The sequence below is a fragment of the Elgaria multicarinata genome, chromosome 8 (genome assembly GCF_023053635.1).
Source record: "Elgaria multicarinata webbii isolate HBS135686 ecotype San Diego chromosome 8, rElgMul1.1.pri, whole genome shotgun sequence".
Lineage (NCBI taxonomy): Eukaryota > Metazoa > Chordata > Lepidosauria > Squamata > Anguidae > Elgaria > Elgaria multicarinata.
Genome location: NC_086178.1, coordinates 1991150 through 2008227, shown reverse-complemented (window position 1 = coordinate 2008227; position 17078 = coordinate 1991150). Strand labels below are relative to the sequence as shown.

General features: G+C 47.4%; 1 protein-coding gene across 2 annotated transcripts in view; it reads left to right on the top strand.

Moving 5' to 3' along the window:
- Positions 1 to 369: 369 nt before the first annotated feature.
- OSTN (osteocrin) overlaps positions 370 to 17078 on the top strand; it is a 39679-nt gene continuing 22970 nt past the window's right edge. For both annotated transcript variants that reach the window (XM_063131735.1, XM_063131736.1), the window contains exon 1: positions 370 to 506. The gene's annotated coding sequence lies outside the window, so the exon portion shown is untranslated. The remainder of the gene's footprint in view (positions 507 to 17078) is intronic.

Sequence of the window (17078 nt, the reverse complement as noted above, 5' to 3'; positions counted from 1 at the left end):
TGATAAAAACTGAGAGCTTAAACAATCCACCGGCTCTGAGGATTTTAGCTTTTTCACTACTACTGAGAATAACAAGTAAGACAATCCCTGTGGCCCCCTATCTGCTGGGGGGCTTCCAGAACAAAAACAACCATCAAAAAAAGGCACCAGGGATGCCGCAGTTCGCACCAGAATTCTGGACGAGGTGGACCCTAAGTCTGCTCCAGCGTAGCCAGTTATGGCATGATAAATCTAGTCCCCGTGATCAGAGCAATAAATATAAGAGGAGAAGCGAGAATGTGCAGAGGGGAGGGGGGAGGGAGAGATTCAATACAAGGAGCAGTGGAAAATCTTTAGACATGATGTAAGAGAGAGCAGAGGCAGGGATTGGAGTGTGGAGGCTTCATCTGAGACTATAAAAACTCTGAGAGAAAAGTGAACATTAGGGATAAGTTAGGGGAGACCAGCTGTGAAGGACCAGCAGCTCCAAGGCTTCCGAGGACCATCCATCTGTAACCCCAGGAAAGGTGAGTGAGGCCAAGTGCCCTCGGTTTGCCTTCCTCGTCTAGCAGCTATTTGCTTCTGTTGTGGTGGCTGGTTGGGTTTAAAGCTCTGATCATTTCAGAATCAGCAAACTAGGCAAATAGGGTGATAATTGGCCAAAATTGCACCAGGTTGTGAAAAAGACACTTCGCTTGGACAGAGTCTGTACTCAGCTTGAACTGTCTCAATGCAGGTAAGGATGATGATGATGATGACGATGATGATTTGTTTTGCTAATTTTGGGAAAGAAATCCACCGCTTGCCACCTCTGGAGAAACATGGCAGACAGTCAAGTTCAGTCAGTAGTGTGGTTCCTTTGCTATTAAGGGAATTAAAGGACCCTGCTGCTACTTCAATGAGATGTTTGTAAAATGGAGTGGGAGGGAGAATTTAGCTCCAGGAGGGACAAAGCAATTCTCTTCGCTGATAAACTCATTTATTTCAGTGTATTGATGGTCAGGGGTTGAAGAAATGTTAGTTCAGATTTTCCACGTTTTTATAAATGCAGAACCAATACCTGGGTTCAGGTATTCCAACTATTTGTGTATCTCTGATTGAAAAGCGGGTCTAATTAACAACACAACTCCTCACTCCATGTGACTTCCTTTGCTCATGTCCATGGCTTGTTACCCTGGTTTGTTACCACCCTCAACCCTCTCTGCCATCATTGTCCCACCACCCTACTCCACACAGTATAAATTTAGAATGTAAACACCTTGGGGCAGAGGTCTGCATCTTATCTTGCCGATATAACTCTGTAATAAAGTGCCTCTTATACTGATGGGGTATATCGATATTGATATATAGCTCTAGATGTCGTATAGATCTAGATTTACGAGAAGCAACTCACTGGACTGACGAGGAACGTTTTGCATGGATTGAATTGTAAAACCAGAGTAAAACTTTGTGACAGCACACACTGGATTTGTCTGCCATCTTCTGCCCTGCACTAACAACAATCACATGTCACTCAAGCAGCTCAAGAGAGGTGTGCGGTGTTTTTTAGCGTCTCTCCACCAATTCTCTCTGTGTTCATTTCTCTTCCTTCTTCCATGACTGTTGTCTGCAGCTGGCCCAGCTGAACAAGCAGCTCAGCTTGTGTCTTGCGCGCACATGCATGGGTGTGCATTTTAGGGCTCTAAAGCAGCGGTCACGTAACCCAAGAGTTGCGTTCCAACCCCCTTGCAATGTCTCAGAAGAGGTGGGCATACAGCTCTGTTTCCCTGGGTGCGATCCAATCAAGAAACTGAGCAATGGTCCCTCTCCAGTATGGGGCGGGGTTTCTTGTTGTCAATCTTGTGGCCAGCCGCAATGAACAGCAGGTGGGGCTGCATTCGGCTTATGGGTCACACATTGTCGGCCAGGATCTAGACTGCCTTTTGTTTGTCCTTCTTCGGCTTTCTGCCACCCTGGCGGTCAGGACCCAAGGCAGGCTGGATTAGACCTGCAGGACTGAGTTCTGCAGCCCTGCTTTAGACCCAATCTCTGGATGGCTGCTTCCCATGGTTTCAAGTAGAGTGCCATCAGACGCTGATGATCCACTGCCCTCTCTACCTAAGCCAGGAAGAGGGCAGGTGACTGCTGGAAACCCAACATTCCCTCCTTGGTGTGGGGATTACCCGACGCCAACCCAGGTAAGTGAAACCTCAGGGTTTTGGAGGAAAGTGGGACCAACTTGGCATGAAGGAACCCTGTGGGCACATGGCTTCAGAGTCCATACATTGAACACTTTTTTCAAGCACTCTGCCTGGGGGGGGGGGCAGGAAGAACTACTGAAAATGGGGGGGGGCTTCACGAGGCATACAATTTATATTCATGACCTCCACCCAGTTCAGCTTCGCACTACTTTTTATTATGTTATGTTAATTATGTAAATTTGAAATGGGCATTTTCACCCCAGCAAATGTTTTATTGTCGATTGCCTCGAGCAGTCATTGAATGGAGGGGTGCTTAAAATACATCAGATAAATAAATAAGTCTGTGAGATAACAATTATGGATTGATTATTTGTTGCAAATATTTGTATATTTTTGTGATTTTAATTTTTTGTTTTTAAGTGTTTTTATCCTATGTAAACCACCCAGAGAGCTTTGGCTATGGGGTGGTATACAAATGTAATAAATAAATAATAATAAATAATATATCCCTGCTTTCAGGATCCAAATCCTTCTAAGGGGTCTTACAAGTAATGTCAAAATATATCCATGAAATCACAACAAGCAAAATTATGTAAAAAGTTGTCAGGATCCTTCCCATGGGGCAGCGGATGACCCAGTTGTGGGGTGGAAGGATCCCAGCTGGAGAAAGGCCCTGATGTCTAGCACTTTATAACAGTTTTGACAACTGTTGGGGCCCAGGACACACTCCATATACCATTTTCAAAACTGCTATAAAGTGCTTTAAAGCAGTAGTGTAGATCCGGCCCTGGTGGCCTGTTGCTTTCAGCACTGAGTCTTAAGGGCTGTCAAGTGGAGCCTGGGGAACAAGGCTGCACCACGGACCACTCCTCTGATGCCAAGTGCACCACTGGCCACTTACCCTCTTGCCATCTGTGCACTGGCAAACGACAGCCGTGGTGGCAAAAAACCTCATGTCAGTTTACAGCATGTCCAGCATCAAGGGTTGGCAATGGCCAGGCACCAGCCGAGGGCCCGCTCCCCAGTAGCAGCTGAGTAACACAACAGCCCCCTGGAGTTGCTCTTCCTCTCCATCATTGCAGCCTGCTTGTTCTCCTCCCTCTCAGTCTGGCCCAGACAATGGTGGTGGTGGTGGTGGTGGTGGAGGAGGAGGAGGAGGAGGAGGAGGAGGAAACTTCCTGACTGTTAGAGCAGTACAACAATGGAACCAGTGACCTAGGGAGGTGGTGGGCTCTCCCACACTAGAGGCCTTCAAGAGGCAGCTGGACAACCCTCTGTCAGGGATGCTTTAGAGTGGATTCCTGCATTGAGCAGGGGGTTGGACTCGATGGCCTTGTAGGCCCCTTCCAACTCTGCTATTCTATGATTCTATGAAGTGCCCTGAGGCTGGATCAGACCAGGCTTAAAGGCTTTTAAGCTACTGTGGAGGTGGTGGCTTCTAGGGTGACCATATTTTGTAAACCAAAAAGGAGGACAAAATGGCCGCCCTCAGGAGGCGTGGCCACCCCAACATGCCCACCCCCAAGGCGGAGCCAATTCAACATGCCCGGCCCCCAAGGGGGTGTGGCCTCGGTCACATTTATTTATTTATTACATTTTTATACTGCCCAATAGCCAAAGCTCTCTGGGTGGTTCACAAAAAGTAAATGATAGCAACCAATGAGTGCCAAAGGCACACAACTACTATAATAATATACTAAATACTAAAAAAAGAATTAATACTTATATAAAACCATTTCTTTATTTTTATAACTTAATAAACAACCACAACAGTCATAGAACACATTAGAATAGTGGTTCCCAATCTATTACTGTCGTGAAATGCAGGCAAAAGGGACAGAACTACAACAACAACACTTCCCTTAACATAGATTTCAACTTTGAAAAACTGTATAACTTCTTGTCCAAGGCAAAAATAATCTGGACATACTGTAATTCTTAATTTTAAAGTTCAGTTGCATTGAACACCGAAGAATCCACATCAAGTGTATGTTCAACACAATAAAATAAAACCACCTTCAAAGCAGTTAGCTACAATTCACAGGCAAGTTCCTTTTAAATGCAATCTCAAACACGCCACTTATTTCAGCTCACCCTAACAACAACCCTGCCACTACACAGTATAGCATAAGTATATGGATTTAAAGCATCCATTTTTCAGAAGCAAGTAAGATTCAAGACTCCAGTACATTTTACACAACTGTTTCCTTGTCTGGAGAGCTATGTAGAAACAGTGAGTAGCAATGAAGATGCAGGGCAGTTGTTAGATATCAAGATGTATATCACATGAAAACACTTTCAGACAACATGTAAAATTACTGGCAAGAAAGTGCTAAGGTTTAGAATATGTCTAAAGTCATGAATGGCCACCTTTGTAACTTTGATCTGGCATTTGCTATGCACTGCATAGCTACTGGGTTTAAATGCCCAGAGCAGTTTGCATTAAAGATAATGGTTTTCGCAGGTTCAATGCTAATCTATTATTAGCATCTATGCCAAGTTCTACATTTAGGAAATAGAAACCAAAGGCACAGTTACAAAATGGGGGATACTTGGCTCAGCAATACTGCAAACAAGAAGGATCTTGGAATTGTTGTAGATTGCAAGCTGAATATGATTGAGGAGAGACATGATAGCACTCTTCAAATACTTAAAAGGTTGTCACACAGAGGACGGCCAGGATCTCTTCTCGATCCTCCCAGAGTGCAGGACACGGAATAACGGGCTCAAGTTAAAGGAGATTCCCGCTGGACATCAGGAAAAACTTCCTGACAGAGCATTACGACAATGGAATCAGTTGCCTGGTGAGGTTGTAGCCTCTCCCACACTAGAGGCCTTCAAGAGGCAGCTGGACAACCATCTGTCAGGGATGCTTTAGGGTGGATTCCTGCATTGAGCAGGGGGTTGGACTCGATGGCCTTGGAGGCCCCTTCCAACTCTGCTATTCTATGATTCTATGATCTCCACGGCACAAGGAATTATATTGGGGTGTGAAAAAGTAAAGGATAACTGGCATTATTAATATCATATTATCAGCATCACCAAGAGAAGGAGGAGAATTATTAATATTAGGATCACCATCCATTATCAGCATCACCAAGAGAAGGAGAAACATTATTAATATTGGGATCACCATCCATTATCAGCATCACCAAGAGAAGGAGAAGCATTATTAATATTAGGATCACCATCCATTATCATCATCACCAAGAGAAGGAGAAGAATTATTAATATTACCAACACCATCCATTATCATCAAGGTTACTTTTTTCCAGGGATGTCTTGAAAACTTGCAAATAGCCAGTTTTAAAGTGGCTGAAGCAATGAAGCCCCCCCTTCCTCTGAATCTGTTAAAGATACAGGAGCCCTGTCCTCCTTTTCATATGGTCAGCCTACATTATCATCATCATCATCATCATCATCATCATCATCATCTCTTTTTACTTCCCCATATTTGTTTGCAACTGACCTGAGGCATTTTCCTCCTTCGTTTCCTTACCTCCTGGTAACCAAGGTTATTTTTTTCAGGGACTCTTGAAAACTTAATTGTAAATAGCCAATTTTAAAGTGGCTGAAGCAATGAAGGTCCCCCCTCTCAAGCTGTAGCCTCACACACACACATCCCGCGCGCCTTTCCCTAGCCCTACGTCCAAGCCTCTCCCCCCTCCTCCTCACCACCCCCATGCCAAGTTAAGGAGGATGGTGGCCTTGCCTCGGCCTACCTTTTCCCATGTTGCAGCTGCCTACTCCTGCTGCTGCCTGGTCCGTGGCCGTAATGTCCTCATTCTCCTTCCTTCCGCATTCGGCGCTGGTCCATGCACTGCTGCCAGCCCTCTCTTCCAGCCCACCATGTTGTCCTTGGCGCCTTGACCCACCACCGCCAGGCCCCCACCATGGCCACGCTGCTTCCCCTCCCCCGATGCTTCTTTTGCGGCCCGGCCGAATAGCCGAGCCGTGTCTTGTCTTGGCGGCAGCGGGGCGGCGGCACAAGCTGCGGTGGCTTGTCCTCCACCACCTCCATCTCGCCGCCTCCTGCTCGCTTGGCTTGTTCAGCCTGGGCCTCTGCTGCCGCTCTGTTCCATGTGTCTTGGTGGCACAAGCGGCGGCAGCGGTGGTGGCTCGTCCTCCACCACCTCCGCCTCACCACCTCCATGACGCCTCCGCCTCGCTTGTTTGGCCTGGCCTGGGACTTGGTCTGCTGCCGCCCTGTTCCGTCGCCACGTCTTGGTGGCGGCGGGCCAGTGGCACAAGCAGCGGCAGCGGCTTGTCCTCCACCACCGCGCCCCCTCCGCCTCGCTTCTTTGGCCTGGTCCCTTGGTTTGCTGCTGATTGTTCCGCCACCGCATCTTGCGGCGGTGGGCCGGCGGCAGAAGCGGCAGCAGGTCGGCGGCAGCAGCACAAGCAGCGGCAGGGCGGCAGCAGAAGGCCCAGGCCAGTGGCACTCACCCACTGACTCTCCCTAGTCCTCTTCTCCACTGACCTGGCGCAGTACGGGAATCACGCGAGTTCTCAGCTGCTGGCTGGGTCTCGCGAGAGTTCCCAGACCCAGCCAGCAGCCAACAACTCACATGATTCTCACGAGATTCAAGATGGCCACCGGCTGCCACCGCTGCAACTGAAGAAACAGCTGCAGGAAAGTAAGGGTGGCCGTGCAGGACCGTGATTTTCCCGGGCATTTGGGGGGATTTTGAAATCTCCCCCCGGATCCCACTTGGGGGCGGGATTTCCAGGCATGTCCGGGCCAATCCGGATGTTTGGTCACCCTAGTGGCTTCAGTTGTATGCCCCCCAGTGACCCAAGTGACCCCATGTGGGGCTGGCTGTCTTGACTTAGGGCTTCCTGACCCCTGGCAGTAGCTGGTTTCTCAGTCAATGGACCCTATTACCCAAGTACCAAAACCCGGGAGCAAACAGGACCTTGGCAACTAGCGCAGGGCTCTACATTGCTCAGAAGTAAAGCCCATTGAACCCAGTGGGACTTACTTCCAGGTAAGTGCGTGCAGCATTACAGCCAGATTCCAGCTGGACATCAGGAAAAACTTCCTGACTGTTAGAGCAGTACGACAATGGAACCAGTTACCTAGGGAGGTTGTGGGCTCTCCCACACTAGAGGCCTTCAAGAGGCAGCTGGACAACCATCTGTCGGGGATGCTTTAGGGTGGATTCCTGCATTGAGCAGGGGGTTGGACTCGATGGCCTTGGAGGCCCCTTCCAACTCAGCTATTCTATGATTCTACACCACAGCCTCCATGCTCCCTGGCTCTCTGCCTGTCAAGCAAGCAAGTGGTAGCAATGAAGAGAAAGAGGCAGCTGGTGCTAACGGTGGTGAGAAGGCCAACTCACTCAGGAAGGGGCCCCCAACAGCCCCCAGAAACCTGGAGCCAGTATTGGTTTACATAACATACCCAATGGCCTACACTCTGGTGCGTGCTGGAATGCTCTCTCTCTCTCTCTCTCTCTCTCCCTCTCCCCCCCCCCCTCACACACACACAATTAATTGGGAGGCATCAACAGTAGTGCACTTCTGGTGGTTATTAAAATAAAAACATACTTTTGCACAGGCTTTCGTTAAACATTAGCACCGATTCTGCAGTCCTATGTATTGATACGCTTTTATATGTTTTGTTGTTTTGATAGTTGTCTTTCCCGATAAGAATCATAGACCATAGCTAGACGGGGCGAAATCCTGGGGCAATCCCTGGGATTGTCCCTGTGCGTCCACATGACCCACAGTGGATCCCAGGATCAGGGAGGGATGATCCTCTCTTGCCTTGGGATCTCGCCCTACACTTTAGGCCCGGTTTTTCCGCAGTTTTGGGTTGAGCCCAAGAGCAAAGAATGTGTGGCCGGGACCCACGTATGGGGTGCAGAGTTCCTCAGGAGCACTGCGCCCATCGAGGGTGAGGGGGGCGGGAAAAGTAATTATTATTTTTTTAAAAAAACACCTACTTTTTGCATACAAGTGCTCGTGCACTGCTGTGCTTTAAAAAATAAAATGGCGGGTGCAACGCCTCTCCCTCTGAAGTCGTTGTGCGCAGCGTGTAAACAGAGGGGGGGATCTCATGATAAAAACATCTCGAGATCTTCACCTCTCCGTCGCGCAATAACAGGTAGGTTTAGCTAAGACCATAGGGTATCATCAGACAAGTGTTTCATTGCATGCTCGTTGCTGTGTCCTCCCGGATTTTCATGGGTCCTATTCATGATGTCATCTGCATCCCACGTGCCTTCCACCCCTTCTGGCCTTCGTCGCGTGACAAAAAAAGACCCTGGTAAATCGAAATTATTTTTGAGATGGAACCTGCCGCTATCTCCTGCTGCGTGCAGGAGAAGCAGCGCAATCAAAACGGCCCACTGAACGGGCCACGGGCCTGTTGTTTACTTCCTCTTTTGAAAGGAACAAAACAAGTTTGAGGGACAAACACGTGGGCGAAGAAATGATGACAAGGAAACGTGATTTCACCCCGTGTAATGACAATCATAGAGTTGTGGAGTTTGAAGGGACTGAAAAGGTCATTTAGTCCAACCCTCTGCAATATGAGGGTAAACCAATTAAACCGTCTATGAGAGGTAGATGGTGAACCACTTCTTAATAGCCCCCAGAGAGGCTTTATTGCAGGTTTTAATGGTGTGAACCAGTACTGAAATTATTATCATTATTTTCAAACAGCAAGCCTTATAAAATTGTTTTAAAATAAATAAGTTTATTTGAAAGGATGGCTTATGAAAATTTGGCATAACCCTAGAATTGTCTAGGGTTGCATCCTATCAAAACTTATTGACAGTTTCAATTTTTTAGTAGAAGCTAGCAATTTTGTTAGAATAGGGGGGGAACCCCCTCAATATTTAGTTTGTGTGAATATTCTCTTTTCAGGGCACCCTTCTTTAACCTTGGGAGCTGTTGCTATTTCGGTGACTACTGTGTCTTCCTCCTTCATAGATTAGTCACTTGGGTTCATCTCACCCAGTCAAGGATTACACAGTGAATAGGGTGGGATCATTGCCTTGCATAGCCAATCAGACTTGACTACATGATGTAGTCAATTTGCACTAAGGGCAAATGAGGACCATTTAAATGGAAACGGAAACATTTTTCCCAGGAGTGCTGAAAAATTGCCTGTAAGAGGGAAGGTGTTTTTCAGCACTGCTGGAAGTGTTTGCAATAAACAAAAACGACCCGTGATGCTTTGACACATTTCCGACATTAGCTGTATTAGGCATGTTTTCTCAAGGCTCAGACATCTTGACACTGGATTTAAATAAATGAGTGATGGTGCACGTTATCTGGCGTCGACTGCTTGCATTCTATGTGATGGCTTTTTTCGTAAATCCCCTAGATCAAAGTACTTTTCTTTTTTCAAATAACAAACTACCTGTGGATCATCTTACGCCTAGGATATAGGAACAGAACTGCCTTTTTCATGTTGTTGCTACAAACTGGATTGAGCCATGTTGTTTCTTTCTCTGTTGGTTTTGCTGCATTAACTGGTAATCTCCTCTTGGGATAAAGAGCACACTCAGAACTTCAGAAGTTACCGAAATGCCTCAGACCTTAGAGTTTCTGCTAGAACTGGCCAACCCTCACACTCGTTAAACTGAAAATTGATTTATTCTCTCTCAGATAATCAATGGGGGCTGAGTAAATATGGAAAATTTCCAGAAATTTTGAAGCCATGGGGCGGGGGGAAATGTTTTTTTTCCGGGGGGGGGGTGTTTGGAAAAAACCGGAAATTTTCAGAAAAATTGAAATAATGCAATATTAGCACTTTTTACAGATTGAAAGTCACTTTTTAACTTTAGGAACATAAAATGTAATTATGTCCAAGTTGGTTTGGCATAAAATTATTACATTTGGTATATTAAAACTAGTGTATTCAAACAATTATTACAAACTTAATTTACTTTTTTGGCTTAACGAATGGAGCTACAAGCTCCTGAACTGTTAGGAACCTCTTTGGTTCTGCCAGTTTATGAGGAGCAGGCAAAAAACAATTTTAAAAATCAACAACTGAAGAAACCACCAACATTAGTAGCAAAGAAAATTATTTATGTCTTCGCTAGTCCTCCAGTGTCAAGACAGAAAGCCCCCATTCCCATAAAAAGAACTGAGAAAAGGGGGGGGACACCAAGATTTAATGAATATGCACTCTGGTAACTCTGGTGGACCATCAGATGCAGGATGGAACTGATTTTCTAGATCCATTGCAATTGGGGTTTAGTCCTGATTTTGCCAATGAAGTGGCCCCAGGTGCCCTGTGGGATGCTGGGAAATTGGGGGTGGGAGGAAAGGGTGGCCCTGAGACTCTCCCATACCTCTCAGTGGCTTTTGATACCATTGACTATGGTATCCTTCTGGAAAAGTTGTCTGTGTTGGGAGTGAAGAGGACTGCTTTACAGTGGTTCCACTCATATGGCCATTTAAAAAAGCTGTGCTGGGGGGATTTCTGTTTGACCCTTGGCATTTATGCTTTGGGGTCCCATCGAGCTCCATCTTATCTCCCGTGCTATTTAACCTTGACATGAAACCGCTGAATGAAGTTGTCTGTAGATTTTGAGTGTGGGTCCATCAGTATGCTGATGACACACCTTTCTCTCTCCTTTTCACCAGATCCAGGTAAGGTTGTGGGAGTGCTTCATCAATGCCTGTTTGTAGTATTGGTTTGGATGAGGCTAGGGGTCCGGGAGCATTTAGTTTGGTCCACATTTTGGAGTGAACGTAGCCAATTCATACCTCCTGGACCAGCGGTCAAATTGGAAGGTAGATACCTGGATGAGCCCACAGTTCTATGAACATTTCCACAGCAAGTTTACCATGTGGTGTGAGGCTGCCTTCATTTTTCTTTCTTTCTTCTTTACAAGTTCAAACTGTTTGGGGCAGATCGAAAAATGCTTGTGAAAATGCTCCAGGAACCGGCTGTGTGGAATTCTGTGGAGTTTTCCCTTCCCTGAATAATTGTTCAGGGGAAAATGGCTGCTCCATGTAGTCTGACAGTCTCCTGAAATCCAGGGGAGATATTCCATAAGAACATAAGACGTGCTATGCTGGATCAAACCAAGGGTCCATCTATTCCAGCACTCTGTTCACACAGTGGCCAACCAGCCATCGACCAGGGACCAACAAAGCAGGACATGGTGCAACAGCACCCTCCCACCCATGTTCCCCAGCAACTGGTGCACACAGGCTTATTGCCTCAAATACTGGAGATAGCACACAACCATCAGGGCTAGTAGCCATGGATAGCCTTTGCCTCCAGGAATTTATTCAACCCCTTTTTAAAGCCATCCGGATTGGTGGCCATCACTACATCTTGTGGTAGTGAGTTCCATAATTTAACTAGGCACTGTGTGAAGAAGTCCTTCCTTTTATTTGTCCTGGATCTCCCACCAATCAGTTTCATGGGATAATGACCCCATTGGGTTCTAGTATTTTGAGAGAGGGAGAAAAAAGCCTCCCTGTCCACATTCTCCATACCATGCATAATTTTGCACACCTCTGTCATGTCTCCCCTTAGTCTCCTTTTTTCCAAGCTGAACAATCCCAGTTGACGTAACCTCCCCAGCACATTGAAACTCATGCAAAGGCTCCAGAGGTCGTATGTGGGTCCCACAGGTTTTTATTTGCTACTTTTTAGACCGTCAAAGCAGCCAATGGAGGCTCTCATGATAGCTCTCCTCCCCACACAATTTGGAGCCACTCACTCATTCCAGTGTTGGGGTGGGGGGGGATGTTCATCCATGCAACAACCTACAGTGCAGGAAAGAGGGACTGAACAAAGAGAAGGCAGATCATAGTAGGCAGGTTTCATGGCTGACGTACATCTGCCTTGCCCGTTCCCACTCAAAGGGATCATGCAGTTCCCTTCTGACTGCTCCTCCGTCTGCTGTGTGCCTAGGAAAGGTTAGCTTGTAAGGACAGTCTGTGCTCCTGTGCATACATAGAAAGAGACTCAATCGGCTTGCAGGGAAGGTGTCAAAACGGCATGACATTGCTTTAAAGTGTTGAGTGCCATTAACACTTTGCAACATGAAAAAAGGGGGGGGAGATTTTTCACAAGCTCCAGGGGCTAGTTTTGCTGCCGTTTTTTGTTATGAAATGCTTTTTTTGGCTTCATGAAAAGCCAATCATGGGTTTGCTACAGTAAGAAAGCAGGTGAGGTTGAGACAGTCAAAAACAGAAGACCTGGACTGTGAAAGCTGCATTGTCAACACTGAAGAGTCCTGATGGATCTTCTATTTCTGACCCAGTTTTCTGTTTCCATTTGTGGCCAGCTAGATGCTTCTGAGAACCCCACAAGCGATTTCCTCCTCAACTACTGCGAAATACACACACATTGGCGTGCGGACAACAGGTTCAAAGGGTTCAACTGAACACCCTAATCTGCCGACACTGCCATGTTGCAGTAGCAGGGCCGGTGCTAGTTGTAGGAAAGAGCGACAAATTCAGCTGCTTATAGAATCCTAGAATCATAGAATAGCAGAGTTGGAAGGGGCCTACAAGGCCATCGAGTCCAACCCCCTGCTCAATGCAGGAATCCACCCTAAAGCATCCCTGACAGGTGGTTGTCCAGCTGCCTCTTGAAGGCCTCTAGTGTGGGAGAGCCCACAACCTCCCTAGGTAACTGATTCCATTGTCGTACTGCTCTAACAGTCAGGAAGTTTTTCCTGATGTCCAGCTGGAATCTGGCTTCCTGTAACTTGAGCCCGTTATTCCGTGTCCTGCACTCTGGGAGGATCGAGAAGAGATCCTGGCCCTCCTCTGTGTGACAACCTTTTTGCCCTTTTTGAAGATAGGGACAAAGTTAGCCCTCCTCCAGTCCTCCCACCCCGCTCCTCCTCTGGAAGGCTTTTTTCACTGGTGCAGCCGCTGCCCCCACCCCAGCTCGCTCACTCGCTCTTTCACACACTCACTCACTCACTCACTCAGCCGCTCTCTGCTCCCAGCTGCTCTGCCTGACCTCTCGTGACAGTTGCTGAACAAGGTGGGAGCAGCAGCCACGCTGGGGCCAGGAAGCAGCACGTGGTGGAGCCGAGGAGGGGACTGTTTCTGTAAGGAGTAAGATTGCCCATAGCTGCGGATGGGGGCCCTCCCCCCCTTTGGAGCTGCTGCCCTCCTCTCCTCATCAGCTCTGCAGGTACTGTCATGTTTGGGAGAAAGAGAGAGAGAGAGAGAAGCTTTATGTTAACCTGCCTCTTCTCCTCATCGCTGCCCCACCGCCCACCCCAGTCTGGCCTCCAGCAAAAGAAAAGAAAGGGGGAAGGGGGGAGAACTGCAATGCCCCCCAGGACCTCCTGGCTAAAGAGGGTTCATGCAGCAGCACCTTTTTCAGGATGCTTGCTAAAACAATTCCTATCTGCCCTTGCTTATTTTAGGGTGTCCAACCCCCTTTTTTCAAGCCGTTCTTTTGGTAAACATGGAATGTGTGTATCTTATGTCACTTTAAAGCAGTGCTGCAGCACAATCCTATGTACGTCTACTCACAAGTAAGCCCCACTGAGATCAATCAAACTTACTCTGAGGTAAATGTGCATAGGATGCAGCCTGAAAATGAAGAGAGGATGAAGAAAGGACAGGAGAAAAAGAATTGTAGAAATAGAATAGCAAGGCAACTGTGGGATATTTAACCATATTTGAAGACAATAAGTACAGTAAAATTAGTGCTCCTCTACTTCAATCCTATTCAAATAATTGCAACAGTGCAGTACGGATTATTTGTTAATTAAAAAAATACAGTTTACTTCAGTTTTCGTTTATTTTGTTTGTTTGATGATTGAAAAAAAAGTCCTTTATTACTGTATATTCAATCAACGTTTACCTTAAAAAAAAATATCCCTTGCCGAACCAGCTAATGAAATATGCTGCGCACGCCTATGCGCACGCACACGCACACACACACACACACACACACACACACACAAACTCTGAACATAGAATCATAGAAGCATAGAATAGTAGAGTTGGAAGGGGCCTACAAGGCCATCGAGTCCAACCCCCTGCTCAATGCAGGAATCCACCCTAAAGCATCCCTGACAGATGGTTGTCCAGCTGCCTCTTGAAGGCCTCTAGTGTGGGAGAGCCCACAACCTCCCTAAGTAACAGATTCCATTATCATACTGCTCTAACTGTCAGGAAGTTTTTCCTGATGTACAGCTGGAATCTGGCTTCCTTTAACTTGAGCCTGTTATTCCGTGTCCTGCACTCTGGGAGGATCGAGAAGAGATCCTGGCCCTTCTCTGTGTGACAACGTTTTAAGTATTTGAAGAGTGCTATCATGTCTCCCCTCAATCTTCTCTTCTCCAGGCTAAACATGCCCAGTTCTTTCAGTCTCTCTTCATAGGGCTTTGTTTCCAGACCCCTGATCATCCTGGTTGCCCTCCTCTGAACACGCTCCAGCTTGTCTGCGTCCTTCTTGAATTGTGGAGCCCAGAACTGGACGCAGTACTCCAGATGAGGCCTAACCAGGGCCGAACTTGGAGATTCCGCTTAGCCATCACAGGTACCAATGAGTAACGATACCTGGATAGACCTTCTGTGAAATTGTCATTGCCACATCTTGTGACGGTGAATTTCACCAATTAATTGGGCATTGCATGAAGCACTTTCTCTTATCCAGAACCTCTCGTCAGTCAATTTTAGTATCATGGAGAAAGAAGATGTTCTCTCTGTTCCCCTTCTCCATCCAATCCATCATTTTGTACACCTCTCTAATGTCTGCCTCCCCTCCCTAGTTGGGCTGGAAACAACCAGTTTATGGTGTAATTAGAAGATGGACCACTAGACTAGAACTTGATATGATCATGATTACAATCAAGCTCAAGGAGTCATGCCTATGTGAAGCAGGACAGCCTGCATACCGTGCCTCCTGACGTTAATCCTCCAACTCAATTTACTTAATTATTGGCAAAGTCGGGAGAGCTCTCTTTCCGGTAACGTGAAATATGATTAAATGGAGGGGGTGGAGTTCTTAAGAAATCTGTTAATGTTTGACAGATAGCAGGATGTGAATTCAGTGAGACTGAAAAAAAGGTAACATGCCCAAGAACTTAAGTCCAAGGCAGAGATGGATGGACTCTGAGCCCCAAAACACACACACACACACACACCACTCTTTTGAACCCAAATAAAGATGACTCCGGAAGGCAGCACTTTGCTTTGCACCATGCCAACCTACCTCTTTAATATCGATATTGATATTGATATATCTTAAGAAACAGAATTAAAATCTGGAAGGTGAAGGAAGCCTGCCAACAGAGGTGTCCGTGGGCACCATGTTGGAGATCTCAGGTGTGGACTGGCATGAAGCACCAGCTAGGCACACCCAGGTCTGCATAGGATGACATTTTGACAGTGCCATGTGTGTGTCATGAGCACCACACCTGCTTTCGGAACTTGAAATTTGGGTTGCATGTGGTTGGTCTCTGGGTTGCCTCACCCAGGGCTGTGCATAAGTTGAACTCTCAGCTCTCCCAACTCAATGAGGGTATAGGAGTGCACACCATGTGCATTCAGGCGGATTGCTTGGGACTACTACAAGTGGGGTCCTACCAGACCAATCATGTGACACGCAGTATTGGGGAAGAGGGGAAGGTCTTCTTCCTTTCTAGTACTCCTCAAGGAGTAGGGATCTCCATGCGTGCCTGTACGCAAGGCTCTGGGTCATAGGACTCCCTCAACACGGGTTGGACACCTCCAATTTGCTCAGAGATCTGTTGTGAGCGCGTGTGCATGAATTGGAGCCCCGGGGAGCTTTAACATCTGGAGGAGAAGGTGGCAATGTTATTGTTTGGATACAATACGGTCGTTCTCACCCTCCCACCCACTGCTACAATGTGGGAGAAAGCGTAGCAAATGCAATCAACTATTTGTGGAATAAGGTTGAGGGCCTCTCACCATCTCTGAGGAGAGCCAAGCCTGTGCCTTCGCCGTTTCCTAATTTTGCTCCTAATTTTGCCCGAGTTGTGTAAGTCAAGTTGTCTTTTGCACTGCGGGTTCTGTCGTGTTTATTTTGATTAGCGTACGGGGGCTTATTTTTAGCTCGCCCGGATGAATGAACAGCAGTGCCGATGTTTCGCCATGAAAAACGTGTGTATTTAACCTTGCAGTTTATTTTTACATCCCCCACTTCCGTATCCAGATAATCAGGATGTGGGTACTTGCAGAGAGATAAACTTCAGCTTCTCACTTAAGTGCAGAGTTCTGTACGAAACGCAAAGGGCCCCGGAGAAGGACGGGAGAAGGGAGGCCTCAGCATGTCCAAGGCAGCAAACCTCCCTCCGCGTCTGGACCTGTGGCTGTTTTGTCTCTTCCCCCCCCCGCCCCATCTCTCCCCTCTTTCCTCCCCCAAAGGGCCAAACATTTGTTGCCAAAAGCAATTGTCAGAGCCGGCGCCAAGGGTAGGCATGAGTGGCCATCAGCAGGGACCCAGGGACCCAAGAGCCCCCCGGAGAAGCTGCCGCTCCTCCTCTTCACCTTTGCAAGCTGCTTGCTCACCTGCCACTCGCAATGGCCCAGACAACGGTGGGGGTGAGAAGGAGGGGGAGCAGAGGCCGTGGCCTGCTTGCTCACTGACTCTCCGCCTGACAAGTGAGCAAGCGGTAGCAACGGTGACAAAGCCAAGTGAGAGGAACAAAAGCAGCTGGTGAAAATGAGGAAGTTGACTCACTGAGGGAGGAGCCAACTGAAGGTGTCTGGCCAAAGGCCCTCCAAAACCGGGAGCTGGCACTGGCAGCTACAAACAATCTGAGCGTGTCCCCCACAGGGTGACCAGATGTCCCAGAAAACCCTGGAGACCTCCAGAAAAACGGACTTCTCCGGGGCAACTTGAACTGCCCCCCCAATTTACTGGGGGAAAGGGCTGGAAGATGCGTTCCCAGATTTCTGGGAACGGGTCCTCCAGCCCCTGCCCTGAGAAAGCTGAAATCA